This window comes from Fukomys damarensis, unplaced genomic scaffold (genome assembly GCF_012274545.1).
Source record: "Fukomys damarensis isolate Sample0158 unplaced genomic scaffold, DMR_v1.0_HiC HiC_scaffold_38, whole genome shotgun sequence".
Lineage (NCBI taxonomy): Eukaryota > Metazoa > Chordata > Mammalia > Rodentia > Bathyergidae > Fukomys > Fukomys damarensis.
This window is the reverse complement of record NW_022900950.1, coordinates 47,371,032-47,389,012: the sequence shown is the minus strand read 5'-3', so window position 1 is coordinate 47,389,012 and position 17,981 is coordinate 47,371,032. Positions and strand designations below refer to the sequence as shown.

Genomic DNA, 17,981 nt, shown 5'->3' with positions numbered 1-17,981 from the left:
TGATTGTTTTGAGTTCTTTATATATCCTTGATAATAGTCCTTTGTCTGAGGTACAGCTGGTAAAAATTTTTTCCCACATTGTAGATTGTCTCTTAGTTCTGCTAATGGTTTCTTTTGAAGTACAGAAGCTTTTTAGTAATATGAGATCCCAGTTGTTGATTCTTTCTGCTAGTTCCCGTGCTACTGAGGATTTGTTCATAAAGTCTTTTCCTATACCAATGTCTTCCAGAGTTCTGCCTAACTTACCTTCCAGCAAGTTTAATGTTTCTGTTTTAATATTTAGATCTTTAATCCATTTGGATTTTAATTTAGTGCATGGCGAAAGATAAGGGTCTAATTTTAATCTGTGGCAGGTTGTAGCTCAGTATTCTTAAAAAGTACTAACTATAATCAAAGCATCAGATCTTATGGGAATTCACAAATGGTTATTCTTTGCAACAGGGTTATCAAGAGATATTCATAATTTAGCTTTTTAACTCTTTCCTATAAGTACATATATAGTACATATGCATTTAATTTTTTTTAGATGCTGTTATTGGCACTAAGAAAGGGTGATAGGTACACTCTGAAATATATCTATTTCATAGCTTCAGAAGGCCCTGTGGGTATCAACTGTCAATTGATAAAAATGTTAATGGATAGCAGAGATGAATGTGATTTAGCTGAAGTTACTTCTTATCCTATAGACATCCACAGTTGATTTAGTTTTTTTCACCAGAAAATAATGCAATACTGTATTCTTCCCAAGTCTGAAGAGCACAAAACTGAAAAAGTGAAGTCACAAAACTGTAAAGTATGTTATTCATTTATGGGCAATAAAGATTGCAGTTTAAGCCAATTATTTTAATTCCCAATGGAATATTAAGTATGAACATTACCAATAGGCATGTTCATACAGTTTCAGCAGACTTTTTCCATTGTTGAAGGATTATTAGCCAAGTATTATCTGTAAGCCACAATTATAAATATACAGGTACATGTATACAATAGGAAATTGTTCAAATACACATGAATTCATTTAACAAATATTTATTTAAAAACTATTATATGTCATTTAGATCTCCCAAAATCATGACTTACTTTTAAATACAATTTAAAATAGAATGAAGTGCTTCTTGCTCAAACAGAAAAGCTGTCCTACCACTAAAAATCATCAAAGATAAGTACAACTTGAATACATCTTAGTTTCCTTTATTATATAAGCTTATAGCATTGATAACTCTTAAATTTTACATATAGGTACTTTAAAGAAACTTCCAGAGTCAACAAAAATAAAATTAACTCAGAAGGACTTAATCTGAGTTTTTCAAGTAGGCCACATTTCTTCATGCTGGTCCTAGTAAACATATGCAAATAGATAATACTTTTAAGTTCCAGTTAATACTGACTTTGACTTCAGAATGTCTCAGGTACTCAAGATACCTAGTTTGTAAATTATTTCCTGTCACTTCTATCTCTATTCATTCAGGATTTCTACCAAGTAATACCACAGTCTTTTCTTTTTCTCTTAAATTAGGCCTATTTGCCTACTTTTGCTTTGTTCGTATCTCACAATTCAATCAGTTTTTGTCATCTCTTTCTCATAATGAAAAATGTGTGCCTTGAAACCCCTTTAGCTTTTTTTGATACCTTGAGAAAGTTACTCCATTCCATTTCTGTGAACCAAAGAAACAATTCAGTTCTCCTATAATAACTATTTCAAGTATCTACTAAGCGCTACTCACTGGACCAGAGCTAAGGGATGGCTAAACATAAAAGCAATGGCTTACATATTCCTGTAGTAAGGAAAAATCACTGATTTCAATGTTAGATTAGATCTCATAAACAATGTAATCAACCATGGAAGCTTGGGAAAATATATAAAAATCCTGTATTATAAGCATCCTTACAAATACCATTACTTATTAAACTTGCTTTTCTTCAAACATTAATACTTCGGATAAATAAAAATAATGTCATACTGGGGATTTAGCTCACTGCTTCCATCACCTGCCTCACAAGCTCAAGGACCCAAGTTTGAGTTCAATTCCCAGTACCAAAAAAAAAAAAAAGGAGAAAAATAATGTCTTTTTCAATATTATTGCTTTATATTTTTCACATCAGAATTGATTTTCTAATACCTTTCAAGGTAACAATAGTCTTTTGGTCATGTGAGTAAAATATATCTTGAAGCTGTAATAAAGCCCAGGAGTCACTTGATAAATTATTTCCCCCAAAAAATGGATTCTAAATTTTCAACAACCCGCTGAAATCAACTTCTAAATACAAAGCACTGTTAATTTGGGGATGACTTATTCTTTGTTTTTATATTTACATAATGTGGGCTTAAGAAAGGATACTATCACTAAGGTAACACTAATGACTAGTTTAAAATAAAAAATTTTTCTGAAGACTGTCAGGTTGAACGCAAATTTTCCATCCGTTTAAGGGTTGAGTGTGGAAAATGATGCAAAGAATTAGAAGTGGTTGGTTATATTATCTCTATTATGTTTACTTTGGACTTTACGTGTAAGTTACTGTTCCAGAAAAAGACTTCCACAAACCAGCTAAGTTGCTTTTAGTACATAGGTCAACAGGCAAAAAAAAAAAAAAAAACCCACAAATGTGACTCTACAAAACAGAACCTGTTCTACAGGCTTCTGTACACATAGAGGAAATATTAGAAGAAGTATAGCCATTTTATATCTAGGGTACAAACCCTTTTATGTGTTTACTGACACTCTGACACTGCAAAAGTTTTCATTTGAACTAATTTGCTTGGCCCTAAAGGACTCACTTGAATCAATGACTAAGGACATTAAAACTAGCACAGGGTGGATTGGAAACTTTGCTTAAAATGATGTATCTTCAGTGAGTTAATTTAATAGTTAACAACACACACTTCCTTCTTTCCTCTTACAAGAAAACCATGGTATGCTTTCTGTCCATGCCTTTAAGCAGATACATAGATATATAGATATAGATATTTATCTACATATCTATATATATAGTGTGTGTATCTATCAATCTTCTGTGTAAAGAGTATATAAATGAAGGTGTATTGAAAGAAATTATTTTTCTTTTCTCTGATCTTGTGCTTACACACACACACACACACACACACACACACACTTGGTCAACCGAACAACATGATTATATGAGAGCTTAGTATCAGCCCTAAAAACAAAATAATTTCTTTATTCCTTCACTTAGAAATCTGTCTGCATTCATTTTATATCAGGTGGTACATTTTATAGATAAATTGTCAAAATTTTATTTTCCTTTTAGAACTTTGGAAAAATCAGCAATTGCTTAATGGATATCAAAGTAGCAATCAACATTTAAATTCTATACCCTTTTCATTAATGGTACCAATATTTTAATTTGAATTATGAGAAAATGATGTAATTTGCAATAATTTATAAAATCAAACATCACAATGTTAACTTTAAATTTATGGACAATGTACAGAAAGAGATCACTTTTGAATTTTCATGCAGTTGAAAGAGAAGCATGAAAAATAGTATACTGCCACTCTTTTATTTTTAGAAACTCTCTGTAAATAAAACCCATTTCCAAAATAAAATATTCCACGGACACAGAATACTTGGTAATGGTTCAAGTGGCTTAGGCAACAGAGAAGTATTGTTTTGTAGTTGTTGTTTTTTCAAGCCTCTCCTAGTAACAGCAGTTCATCATGTATAAAGAAACAAGGTAACAGCTTAATTTTAACTACATTACCAATAACTATAGAACCTCAACAAAAACTGAAGTATACCATATTAACTCCTTTTCTACAATCCAAACCGGTATAGATAACTTAGTTGATACTCACCAAATGGTACAGAAACGCCCAGGCTTGTCTAAGCAATAAAAAGTAGGTACATGGCGAGGTGCTGAAGACAGCTCTTTCTTGGGCTCAAAGCACTTTACAGGAAATAGTCTTTATCTTCCATTTAATAGAGAATGCCTCCTGTTACCAAAGTGTAGCAGAGAAAAGAGTTTGCACAATTCCGTCTCTACTTTCTGCCTGTCCTTGAAGAGTAACAGTTACCACCGGAAAACGTAAGTAGAAAATGATCACTTGAACATTCTCACAGAGCCGCTGTAAATTTCCACTCTGCTTGCTTTCAGATTCCAAGGCTTGCTTGTCTCTTAATCTGTCACAGGCAGTTCTGTTTCTGGTCAAACCAGCTTGCTTATTCTTCTCCTCTCCCTAACACACGCTTTTAGACACACACCACACAGTCACGGCCCCTCTCCCCCCCCACATCAGTTGTGTAATGTCACAAGAATGTGCATAAGGCAATTAAACTGAGGCAAAATTAATTCTTTGGTGAAAAAATAAAAAGTCTAGGGATAAACGAACGTTTTTTTATCACTTTTTCTCCCATACATTTTAAACTTAATCATGCATAGAGCTTTGTCAACTGATTAAACTGGCTTGACCATCTTTGCTTAAAATGTAAATAAAGGTTTCCAACAAAGCCATGTTGATAGTAATAACAGATTCATCTGCTAATGTGTTAGCTCCTCAGGGAAGATAATTTTCTCAATCATTATAAAGCAGAGCAAGTAAATATGCAAGTACCAAGAACTTATTCTTGAGATGTAAAAAAACAAGGAAGATCTGGATTACAGTGTTCATAATTTAAACAGTATAATTTTATGAAAAGTTAGTAAAGTTTTAATATGGTGTGTTTTGAAACCTAGACTAGCATTTATAGTTAAAAAGGGAAAATTATAAAGAACACAGAAAATACTGACACAAAAAAGTTACATAAAACAGCTTAATCATTTATTATAGAATGTAATTATTTTATTTGGAATGAAAGTTCTTCCTCCTATACGCATTACTAGTCAGGATGCATTATATTTCTTTAATAAGAAATACAAGGGCTATTCATAGGAAAATGGATACATATTGAGGATATACTCCTAAGTGAAATAAATAAGTCACACATGTGTATATACCAAATAGTTTCTCTGGTGTGAAAAAGTATAATAGTACACAAGATCCTAATGAGATAATTAACAATGTGAAACAGGAAGAAAAGGGCTAAAGGTGTAGGGAAAGTGGGAAGGGTAGGGGAAAGGTAATAAGGGAAAAGAAAAAATAGGAGAAAGTGAAAAAATGGAAAAAAGTGTTTGTAAATGGGGAGGGTAGGAGGGAGTGAAGGGAGGGTAGGGACAAGGGGAAAAGATGAGAACCAAGACCTGTCCTGTAAAGGTACAAGGTCTCATTGATGAATGTAACTATACTGTATACCTAAAATGTACCAATAAACTCAATAAAAAGAAGAAAAAAAAGAAATACAAGGGCTAAAGGGTATCAAATATTAATTATCATACACTTATTACAGAGAAAAATATTTTAAAATTATGGATCTCTGTGAGGTTTGGAGATAAGGAGTTAGGTGGAAAGTGGAACGGTGACTGACAGGTGTAGAGGCATTTGTAAATTCTTTGGAATAGAAGGCAATGAACACAGCTTGGGAAGCCTGCTGACTCTATATAGAAATTAGTCAGAACTGATCTGGAATTCTATTTCAGTCTCTTCAGCCAAAGACTTTCTGGTTCTCTGTCTCCCATTATTAATTTCCACTCAAAAGTATTAGGCCCTTCTGATATATCTCTCAATTACAGAGCTAACAGTAGTTATTATATCTATTATTAAGTAATTCATTAATATTATTATCTGTTTAATCACTAAGAATATGAACTTCAGTGAGGTAAAAAGTATCTGTAAATAGTTGTTTATAAACTTTAAGAAAAATAAGCAAATAAAATTCAGCTCATTTGAAGTATGAGTTTTAAATGCATTATAAGGTATGTTGGTTATTCCTTAACACTTAAGAAACAGACATTATACCTATAATTCCAGCTACTCAGGAGGCTGAGGTAGTATTGCAAATTCAAGGGCAACCTCAGCAATTTGGTGACATTTTGTTTTAAAATATTAAAAGGGCTGGGATGTTGTTTAGCATTCCCTAGAGTCAATTTTCAGTATTTTTTGGGGAAAAAATCAAGGGAAAAAAGAAAGAAAAAAGATAGGTATCAAAGAAGTCTAACAATTAGTCTGCCAATTATTCTTTCAATTAGTAGTTTCACAAAAATTTTAGTTTTATCTTATATTTTTAAAGAGATGTTAAATAGAAATTATCATAGATCAGTAAGGGGTATGAAGTGTCTGGTATCTTGTATTATATTCTAAAGAGTTCTAGTAGAATCAAAGAAACTCAAAATTTTTAAGAACGGTTATTAGAGTAATCACTGATTAAAAAAATTTTAAAGTTGCTTTAAAATCGGGAGAATATGTAAGTCTACAATGATTCAAAATCACTAAGTAAAGTCAAAGAATTTAAAATATATATGGGTTGGGCCAGGGATTTAGCTCAGTGGTTCCACCACCTGCCTCACAAGCTCAAGGTCCCAAGTTCAATTTCTGGTACCAAAAAAAAACGGTTGGGGATGTATAGCTCAGTGTAGCTCAGTGGTAGAGTACTTGCCTAATCTAGCATCTTCAAGGCCCTGAAGTTCAACTCCCCAAATACATATAATTAATAAGATGACTACATATGATCATGAGTACATTTGAGTTCTACTAAATACTATTTTTAAAGGTGCAGACAAGGTAAAAACTCTGAATAATTGAGTAACAGAAAATGAAATTCAAGTAGTAATGAAACATCTAACAACTAAGAAAAGCCGAGGTCCTGATGGATTTACTACTGAATTCTTAAAAAAACTTTAAGAAAGTTCTAAACCCAAAACTCCTCAAGATTTTAATGAAATTGAAAGAGAAGGAGTACTCCCAAAGTCATTTTTGGAAGCTATGATTATCTGGATTCCAAAACCAGACAAGAATCCAACCAAAAAAAAAAAAAAAACTATAGATCAGTCACTTTAATTAATATAGATGCAAAAAGTTACTGGCAAACTGAATGCAACAAATCATCAAAAAGATCATACTCTATGACCACATAGTCTTCATTCTAGTGATGTAAGGATGGTTCAACATATGCCAAACAATAAATGTAACATACAGAATACACACATACAAAGAAACAAGGGAAAAATTCACATGATCATCTCAGTAGACATAGAGCCTTTTACAAAATCCAACATCATTTCACGATAAAAACACTGAAGGAAATATATAAGTGAGACAGGAGATAGGGTGTATCTTAGGCTGGCTGGGAAGAGAAGTGTGGTGGGATCCCAAGATCTATGCAGCACTGCCTCTCAGGACCCATGTATAGAACTTCTTGTGGGTTCCCACAAGATGTGGATAACATATAAAGACACAGATGCCATGAGGAGCCTGCTCATGTCTCTTTCACGGTCTCCAAGACCTAGGGTGTATTTTTATTTTTGTTTTTCTCTTTTTTTCTTATTCAGCCCAAGTTTACTCTGCAGAGCCTGTTTCTCCCTCACTGCTACTTTTCAAATAAATTTTTGGTACTGTTTTTGGCTTGTCTCATTCAGTTCTTTGTTTGAGGCGAGAAAAACCTGGAATACGTTTAATTGGCAAGCTATTTCTAAAAGGAACTATCCAATAACAGAAGGACCTTATCTCAATCTAATAAAAGCCACTTATGACAAACTTACTGCCAACCTCATATTAAATGGGGAAAACCTGAAAGCTTTCCCTTTAAAATCAGGAACAAGACAAGGATGTCCATTATCACCATTACTCTTCAACACAGTACTTGAAACTTTAGAGCAATTAGGCAAGGAAAAAAAATGAAAGGGATATGAGAAGTCAAATTATAATTATTTGCAGGTGACACAATCCTCTATATAGAAGACCTGTCCTAAAAAAAAATCTACCAAAAACTCTTATATCTTTGTTTCTATTCTTGTTGCTGAGACAAAATATCCAACACCCAAAGTTAAAGGACAAAAAGGTTTATTTAGCTCACAGTTTGTAGAGGTTTCAGTCCATAATGGGCTGGCTCCAAGGCAGAGTAGCACATGTTAGAGGGGCATCGAAAAGGAGAAATAGTTCATGGTACCCATACAGTAACAAAAGCAACAAGGAGTCTTAAAAGCATCTTTCTCCCCCACCCCTTACCTTATTCAGACTACTCAGGGTGGGTAGCACTCATGCCCTTAATCCCAGTGCCCTTGGGCCTAGCCCCAAGAGGAATCAATCACACTGTAGATTCAGCTACTTCTGAAAAAGCATGAGGCTTTGAGGAGGGCATTCAAACACAAGCCATAACATTCTGCCCCTGGTACCCCAAGGCACATGCATATCCCTTTATGAAAAAAGGCATTTAGTCCATCTCCAAGAGTTGCCAAAGTCCTAACAGTTTCAGCATTGCTGAGAAGTCCAAGTCCAAAGTATCCTCTGAGATTTAAGCAAACTCTTAGCTGCAAGCTCCTGTACAAATGAAAGTAAAAAACTTTCAACATTCATTGGCACAAGATAGACATTACCATTCCAAAGATTACAAACAGGAAATACAAAGGAGTGGGAACAAACCAAGACCTGCTGAGGTGCTTGCTGAAGGCCAAGGGAATACAGAATTGGTGGTAGAAGAAGGTAGTTCTAAATACCAACTATGACCTCTTGATCAACTATAGAAACAAGGACTGTAATTATATTATTTCTCTCCTAATACTTATTTTCTCCTAATACTGATATTATTTCTCTCCTAATACTTGATCTTAGCAAAAAGGCCAGAAGCAATTCTCCTAATACTGATTCTGAAGGATTGTTTGTTAAACCTATGTTAAAATATTATAATACCATTTGCAACAGAACTAAGAAAAATCAAATATTTAGGAATTAACCTAACTAAGGAAGTGAAAGACCTCTACAACAAAAACTACAGCACTCTAAAAAAGGAAATCAGAAAATGGAAAGATAACCCTATTCCTGGATAGGCGGAACTTATATAGTCAAAATGACCATACTTCCAAAATTGATATATAGATTTAACACAATCTCAATCAAAATTTATGACATTCTTCACAATACTAGAAAACACAATTCTAAACTTCATATGGAACTAGCAGAGACCCAGATTAGCAAAAGCAATCCTGGGTAAAAAGAACAAAGCAAGAAGCATCACAATCCCTGACTCAAAGCTACTGTGATAAAAGAAGAATGGTACTAGCACATGAGGATCAATGGAACAGAACAGAGAATGACAAACAATCCCAAGCACATTCAACTATTTGACCTGTTTCTTTTGTTTGTTTGTTTGTTTGTTTTTTGTATTTGCTTGCATGCTCTTGTTTCCCCCTCATCCCATTAGGTTTATTGGTACATTTTAGGTATATAATACAGTTACATTCATCATTGAGATCTTGTACCTTTACATGATGTATCTTGGTCCTTATTTTTTCCCCATTCCCTTGCCCTCCCTTCGCACCTTACAACCTTCCCTATTTACAAAAACTTTGTTTCCATTATTTTTGCTTTTCTCATATTTTTTCTTTTCCCTTCTTAACCTTTCTCCAACCCCTCCTACTTCCCCTACTCCTTTAGACCTTTTCTTCCTATTACACAATATCAATCATACATTTTGATCCTTATTTACACTTTTAATTTTTCATACCAGAGAAACTATCTGGTATCAATTGTCCGACATTTGACAAAGGGCCAAAAATGTACACTGTAGGAAAAATAGCCTCTTTGATAAATAGTATTTAAGAAAAGTGACTATCCTTGTGCAGAAGATTGAATCTAGACACATATCTCTCACCATGCACTAAAGTAAAATAAAAATGGATCTGTGCTCACTTTGGCAGCACATATACTAAAATAAAAATAGACCAAAGACAACCTACAGAATATGAAAAGAAAATTTCCAGCTATTCTTCAGACAGAGAACTAATATCTAGAATATATAAAGAACCCAAAAATAAATTAGGCCACTTTCCAAAATGAAAGATCCAAATAAAATATGGGTAATAGATACGTCACAGAAATACAAATTGCCAATAAACACATGAAGAAATGCTCAACAAACTGACAACAACACTGAGATTTTATGTCACCCCAGAAAGAATGGCTTCCTTCAAGAAATCAATAATAAATGCGGGGGGATGAGGGGAAGTTTTTCCATTGTTGGTGGGAATGTAAACCAGTACAACCACTAAGATTCCTCAAAAAACTAAAAATTGGGGTCTGAATTTAGCTCAGTGGCATGGTGCCTGCCTCACAAGAGAAGGTCCTGAGTTTGATACCCAGTGCCAAAACAAACAAACAAACAAAAAAAAAAACTTAAAAATTGAAATTCCATTAAACTCAGCTATCACCCTAGAAACAGTTAAAATCATCATAGTATAGTGTCATATATATAAAATGTATAGTGATAAATGTATATCCATGTTTATAGCATCACGTCATAATAGCCAAACCTTGGAAGTAGCCTGTGTATTCATCAACAGATAGATGGATAAAAAGGTGGTACATACACACAATAGAGAACTACTCTGCCATAAAGAAGAGTAAACGAGGTATTTGTAGGAAAATAGATGTACCTGAGACCATAGTGTTAAGTGAAATAAATCACATATACAAGCTTGAATACTGCATGGTTTCTCCTATATGAGAAACTCATATTATAAATAAAGAGTAAAATAAAAGATAAAAGTCAATAGAGAGATAGAGCTTTCTCAAATGGGAAGGGGATCAAGAGAAGAAGAGTAAGAGAAGAGAGGAGGGAAAAGGAATGAAAACAAATTGGGATGTGTTATATACATGAACCAACTCCACACAAAGAATGCAAACATATACTTCCAATACATAGTAATTAAAAAAAAAAAGATACACACAAGGTAATTAGAAACATGACCTTATTAGGCCACAAAGAAATGGGACAAACTTTATTCTCTGACTAGAAGCACAATAAAAATAGACGTTTTTAAAAATTTTCAACAGATGTCAGTATTCTTTTAAAAGGTTTGCTAATATTTAAAGCTTAAACAAAAAACACTCTTCAAAAATTATTTGGACAGAGAATAATTACACAATTTGGGGGAACCTTTAATTCCAGAAATAATGGAGTAATGGGCTGGAATACTCTTCCATCCTATATGACTGAATAAACTGGACAAAATATACAAAACAATACTTTGAAGACCCTAGATGGGAAGCAGCTCAGCTCAGTAATCTCTAAGGCAAAAGAAACAAAGTATGCTTTAAAATGCTCCAGGCCCAGCAGGGGAACCCAAACAGAGTGACAGTCTCCCTGAGGTGAAGAGACAGAGCTGAGAATTCAGAAAGGCCAGTGGGACAAGGATTCACAGAATGAGTACCACTGAGGAGAGAGCTGCAAAAACAGCCCTGGAAATATGAAATATGAAGAGGATTCCCTTCAAGTCTTCACTGGATTGTCATTTAATATGGCTGTGAGAAAATTCCCCAAGTCCAAGTAAAGAATCGCTGAAAGGAATAGACAGAAAAATTCCCAGTACTCATTAGGGCCGGGAACAGTTCATGTTTCCAAAAGAAATAATCTCATAATGTACAGGAAATTAGCTAAGTACTCAGAAGGATATTCCCTTAGTACTGGGACCAAATTAGGCCTAGATTAAAGCCGAGATTGTTCTGGTTTCTTCTAATAGAACTTAGAAATGAGTCTTGAAAGGATTAAGTTCTTCCTAAATAACTTGTCTAATCCTAGAATAGAATTTAAGAATATTTATAGGAATGCTTAAAAATGTAATACCTAACCAACATAAAATTGACAATATCTGGCATCTAGTAAGAAATTACCAGTCTAGGGCTGGGAGTGAACTGACCTAGCACACATGAGGTCCTAAGTCTGTACTGGAAAAAAAACCCAAAACCAGACATGCAAAGAAGGAGGAAAATACAATGCATACCTATGGAAAAAAAGCCTAATCAATAAAAACAGAGTTAGAAGTTGCACAAATAATAGAATTACTACAAAAGGCATTAAAATTTCTATTAAGTATATTTTATAGATTCAAGAAGACATAGATAGGGCCGGGGATTTAGCTCAGCAGTTCAGTGGCCTGCCTTTCAAGCGCAAGGACCCGAATTCGATCCCTGGTACAAAAAAAAAAAGATGCCATAGGTAAGTATGCTAAGGAAAGATATGGAAAATGTGAAAAATTTCTAAAAGGAAAATTATGCCAAATGAGATGAACAGCAGACTATGCACTGCAACATAATGTTTACTAAACCCAAAGACATGGCAACAGAAGTTATTAAAATTAAAAAAAGAGAGGAAAAAAGAAGATTTTAAAAAGAAGAAAAAGAAAAGAATAGAGCATCCCTGAAATATGGGAAAATCTCATGTAGCCTAAAATGTCAATATATTATTTATATCCCAAAAGGAAAGGGGAAGGGGAAACAGAAAACAATGCTTTGATAACTAATGGCTGAAAAAATTTCCAAACTTAATAAAAATTACAAACTCATAATTTTAAGAGAAACAAACTCCAAACTGGGTATGGTAAGACATGCCTGTAAACTTAGCACTCTGGGAGGTAAGGCAGGAGGATGACAAGTTCAAGCCCAGCCTGGGCTACTTAATGACTATAAAAAGTAAGAAAAGGGCTAGGATGTAGCCAAGTGGAAAGGCTCTAGATCCAACCTCAGCACTGAAAGAAAAGCTATCATAATCAACTTAACACATTTATAATACCTTAAGAGAAAAGCTCCATTACATATAAGGAAACAAAGAAATGAGAGTAGGCTTCAAAAACAATGCTCATAAGCCAGGCACAGTGGTACATACCCATAATCCATACTCATAATCATAATGTAACAGTGGTACATACCCATAATAGGATTCCAAATTTGAGGTCACCTTGGGCTACTTTACAGCATTAAGGCCAGCCAAGGTTGTGTAGCAAGACATTGTTCAAAACACACACAAAAAATTTTAATGCCCATAAGAAACGGTTGAGCAACATTATCACAATATTGAAAAAAATAATATCTTTCAGAAATGAAGACATGAAAAGGGTAAATTAATCATCAATAGATCAGAACCACAGCAAATGTTAAGGTAGGCTTTAGGCAGAAAAAATGCTATACTAAATGGAAATCTTCACAAAGGAATGAACACCACCAGAAATAATAAGTATGTAGGTATGTGAATATGATTCTTCTCTTTATTTTAAAAATCCCTCTAAAAGAGAATGTAGTTTTAAAGCAAAAATAATAACAATTTATTTGGGGCTTTATGAACATCTGAAAAAGCCAATTATTACAACATAACAAAGGCCAGGAGATGGAAAATGCAAGAACATGCCTGGAGGTAGCTGTGAAAAATTAAATATATATACTCAAAAATCAAAGGCAATCACTAAATAAAAACAAAAAGCCAAAATCCAAACAGATACAGATAATATTCCAATAATTAACATCAAAGAATATAATAAAATTGCTCATACTATTTAATTCAAAAGACGGTATAAGTAAGAGGGGAAACAAATGAAGGGACAAACAGAAAACAAATAGGAAAATGGTAGATTTAAGTCCAATTTCATCAACGTCAATATTGAATACAAACATTAGAGGTAAATGTTCCAAACACCCCAATCAAAGTCAAAAAGGGCAACATACCAAGTATATGTTGCTATAAGAAATTCCCTCTAAAAATGAAGACATATGTAAGTTAAAAGTAAAATGATGAAAAAGATACACTGTGCCAATATCACTTAAAAGGTAGTTGAGGTAATTATATGTGTTATTACAGTAGATCTCAGAGCAAAGACTATTACCAAGGATGAAGATCACTTCATAACTATACGGGGGACAATTCATCAAGAATGCGTAAGCATGCTAAGCATTTGTGTATCTAAAATCAGAGCTGCAAAATATAAGAAGGAAAACAATGAGAGAACTTAAATGAAGAAAAATACAAATCCACAATTTTAGTCTAAGATATAAATACTCCTTTCAATAATTTACACAAAAAGTAATTTCAAAAATCAGGAAGGATATAAGATTTTAACAGTTCCACATGAATTTTGATCAACTGACATGTATCAAAGAAATTACAAAAGCAAAGTACACATTCTTTTAAGTGCGCGTGGTGTGATTAACAAGACAGATCATATTCTGAGTGAAAAGCAAGCTTAAAAACTTGGAGTACTTAACTATGTTCTCCAATCATAGTGACTTAGAAGTCAGTAATAAAACATGTTTGGGAAATCTCCTAATATTTTAAAAATAAACAGCACACTAATAAATCATCCATGTAAACACAAAAAAGAAAAAGGAAATTAGAAGGTATTTTGAACTGGATAAAAATAGACAACATAATAATTGACAATGTGAAATAGGAAGAAAAGGGCTAAAGGTGTAGGGGAAGTGGGAAGGGTAGGGGAAAGGAAATAAGGGAAAAGAAAAAAATGAAAAAATGGAAACAAAGTCTTTGTAAATAGGGAAGGGAGGAGGGGGTGAAGGGAGGGCAGAGGTAAGGGAAAAAATGAGAACCAAGACCTGTCATGTAAAGGTACAAGGTCCCAATGATGAATGTAACTGTACTGTATACCTAAAATGTACCAATAAACTCAATGAGAAAAAAAATAGATGACATATCAAAATCTGTGGACTACTGATAATAAAATATTTAGAGACATGCTTCATATTAATTCCTTACATAATGAAAAAGACAAGCCTTTACTGACCTCAGTTTCCACTGAGGAGAATAGAAAAAAAGATAAATTAAACTCAAATAAAAAGAAACATGGAAACAATAAAGAGCAGAAATCAATAAAGTGAAAAAAATAATTAATGAAACATTGACTTTTTTAAAAAAAGCAATAAAGTTTATAAACATTTAGCAAAAGTGACATAAGAAAAAAAGACATACCCAATATCCAGATGGAAACACTAAATCATAAAAGAGTTATGAGAAGAACACGAGTGAATATTCAAACTTTGGGTGGGTAAGATATGATTTTTTTCATATAATTAAGAGTAACACATTGAATTTGACTGACTTTTTAAAAAAACCAAGACAACTTCTTATAAAACTCTTCAGAATTTTTGTTATGCTTTGTTTTATGGATTTTTGGGGGTTTATTGTTGTTGTTTTGTTTTTAAGACAAAGTCTCACTATCTAGTTCAGGGCTTGAACTCACTATGTAGCTCAGGGCAGCCTTGAACTCGCAGTGATCCTCCTGATGATGCTCAGAGTGATGCCTCAGCCTCCCAAGAGCTGGGATTTAAAAACAATTTTTTTTTTCATTAGTACCTGTTTTCAATACATGATTACATTCCTTGTAGGGAGTTGGTAAATGTACATAGCACATCTTAATTCTTTTTTCATCCCTTCCCTCACCCTCTTTAATCCCTAGGTGCCTTTCCATTTGCAAAAGATCTCCGTATTTCTTATTATCTGTCTTTTATGTTGCTCTTTATTTATATTTTAGTTTTCTCATATAAGAGAAATATGCAATATTTAAGCCTGTATGTCTGATTCCCCACCCCCACCCCATACCAGAAATCAAACTCAGGACCTTGCTGTTGCAAGGCAGGCACAGTGCCACTGAGCCAAATCCCTGACTCTGTATGTCTGATTTATTGCACTTAACATTATGGTCTCAAGGTTCACTCATTTTTCTACAACTGATTCAAGTTTATTCTTCTTAATGGTAGAATAGTACTCTATTGTGTATAAATGCCATATTTTCTTTAACCATCTGTTGTTGGATCTTATAGGCCACTTCCAAGATTTAGCTATTATGAAGTGTGCTGCTATAAACATGAGTATGCATGTTTCACTGTAATATGATGACTTTAACTCTTCTGAGAAGATTCCTAGAAGAAGAATAGCTGGAATTTCCATTTTTAGTTGTTTGAAGTATCTCCACATTAATATCCGTAGTGGTTGTAGCTTATATTGCCACCAACAATGTGGAAGAGTTCCTTTTTCTGAGTGGGATTATAGGCATGTGCAATAACACTTGGCTTTGCGACATTTTTTGTAGTGGTACCATTTAACCTGTTCCTCTATCCTCTGTATTTCCTATAAACAGGAAATTAGATTTAAAACATATAACAAAATATGAGGTGTGTAAAAACAGTGATTATTAAAAATTATCACAATAAAAGATAAATTGCCATGAAATCCCTTCAGAAACTCCCCTCACTTCAAACACACTTATTCCATCACTCTTGCCATTTTCTGAAGCAGTTCTAGAAGTCCTTCTTCATGAGTGTCTATAGCTGCACTGTCCTGGCTACCTCAGTTCCTGAAGTTATTAAAAATATTTACCTTTCATGGGCATTCCGATTTGAGGCAAGAGCCAGGAGTTGCACTATGCCAGATCCACCGAAGAGGACACACTGTAACTTTCTTATTTCACACAAATTGCCATAAAATATTTGATCAATGTGGGATGCTCATAAAATATGGTGAATATTTATATTTAAAAATTTGTTACAGTAAAAGACAAATTGCCATAAAGCCTCTCTCAAGATACTCAAAATATTCCCCGTTACTCTCAACATACTTATTCCATCATTCTTGGCAATGTGTCTATTACTGTACAAAGAATTTAAAACATTTAATCATACACTGTATCTTTCAATCACTCCTTATATAACTTAAATGTTTTTGATAAGGTAAGTTCATAAATTCATAATGTATCACATCAGGAGGCAATAAATGTTCCATTGTCCTACTATTAATGAATTATGTCTAATGACCAAGTTAAATGAGAAATTCTTTGGTGGGAAGACGTCTTTCTTTCTTTGAATAATTATAGATTCATACATTTTTATATATTTATTATGTTTCAACTAATTTGAGACATTCTTTTGATACTGACCTCAGATGACTTCCCTCAAAAGCAAAATCTGAGGAAAAATGTATATAACATTATTTTAACAAGAAATATATTCACAAGGAGCAAGAGTGAGGGATAAGGGGAATAAAGCAAAGAAGTAGGGGGTGTCAGTATGACAATGAAGTTAGCCACCAAATTCATTTGTCAGATATGACCTCTTAGAAGCCATGTAAATTACATTTCAGGACCATCCTGGGGAAGCAGGGAGAGGAAGGGAAAAGAAATAATTTATTGGTTCTTCAACTGTAATGCTTGGGAAGACTGCATTTTTGGACTCCATTGCAAAGAGCCATTGAATAGGTCATAAGACTGCAGTTTAGAAGAAAGGAATAGAATTAAGTAATGGAGAAAATGCCTCCTCCTGATAGTGATGTACCTGTCTACAGCAATCTTCTACAAAGTATTAACCACCTTATAAGGGAGTTCATTACCCATGTGGGCTTAATTGTAAAGCAGGTGGTATGTGACCACATGGAAGAGATTGTGGCCTTCCATTTAAAGGAAGCGTATAAGAAAGGTCAGTTACAAAATAAAATTCCTGAAGTAAGTGGAAAATGAGAAATTCTCACAGAATGCAAAGGAAAAAGCCAAAGAAATTAAGATCAGAAAAAAAGAGATGTAGAGGGCTTGTCCAGGAGATAAAATATACATACAATAGGAATACCCGAAAGAGGTAAAAACTAATGAAGCTGAATGAATAATTATAGAATTAATTGAAGAAAACTTTCCAGAGTTGAAGAATGAAGCAGGTCTGCAAATGAAGAAGGCTTATAGAGTAACTTTAAATTTTAACGAGAAGAAAGCAACACATATCCTCATGAGTTTTTAAATTTTCAATGATGAAAAGATTTTACAAGTATCCAATAGAGAAAGCAGGTTAATTATAAAGGGGCAAAAGCCAGATTGACTTCAGATTTTTCTCTTACAATTCTAAATGCCAGAAAACAATGGTACATTTACAGTTTTAAGGGAAAATAATTTTGAACCAAGAATTATATATCCTGCCAAGTTAATATTTGTGTATGAAGGTAACTGGAAGATATTGCTCATAAAATATATCAACCAAGAACTTTCCCTGAAAATTTTGCTGAATTACTTACTACAGCCAACAGAAAAATTAGAGTAGGGAGATAGCTATATGAAAGATTTGATGATTAAAACTAATTAAAAACATAAAGTTTAAAACTGTTACATACAGGATAATA

General features: G+C 33.5%; 1 protein-coding gene across 2 annotated transcripts in view; it reads right to left on the bottom strand.

The window, feature by feature from the left end:
* Window positions 1-17,981, bottom strand: part of Cab39l (calcium binding protein 39 like) — a 142,163-nt gene that overhangs the window by 72,080 nt on the left and 52,102 nt on the right. The window contains exon 1 of one of the 2 annotated variants that reach the window (XM_010636982.3): window positions 3,815-4,217. The exons of the other annotated variant lie outside the window; for it this stretch is intronic. The gene's annotated coding sequence lies outside the window, so the exon portion shown is untranslated. Of the gene's footprint in view, window positions 1-3,814; window positions 4,218-17,981 lie in introns of those variants that run through there. 2 annotated transcript variants of the gene reach the window in all.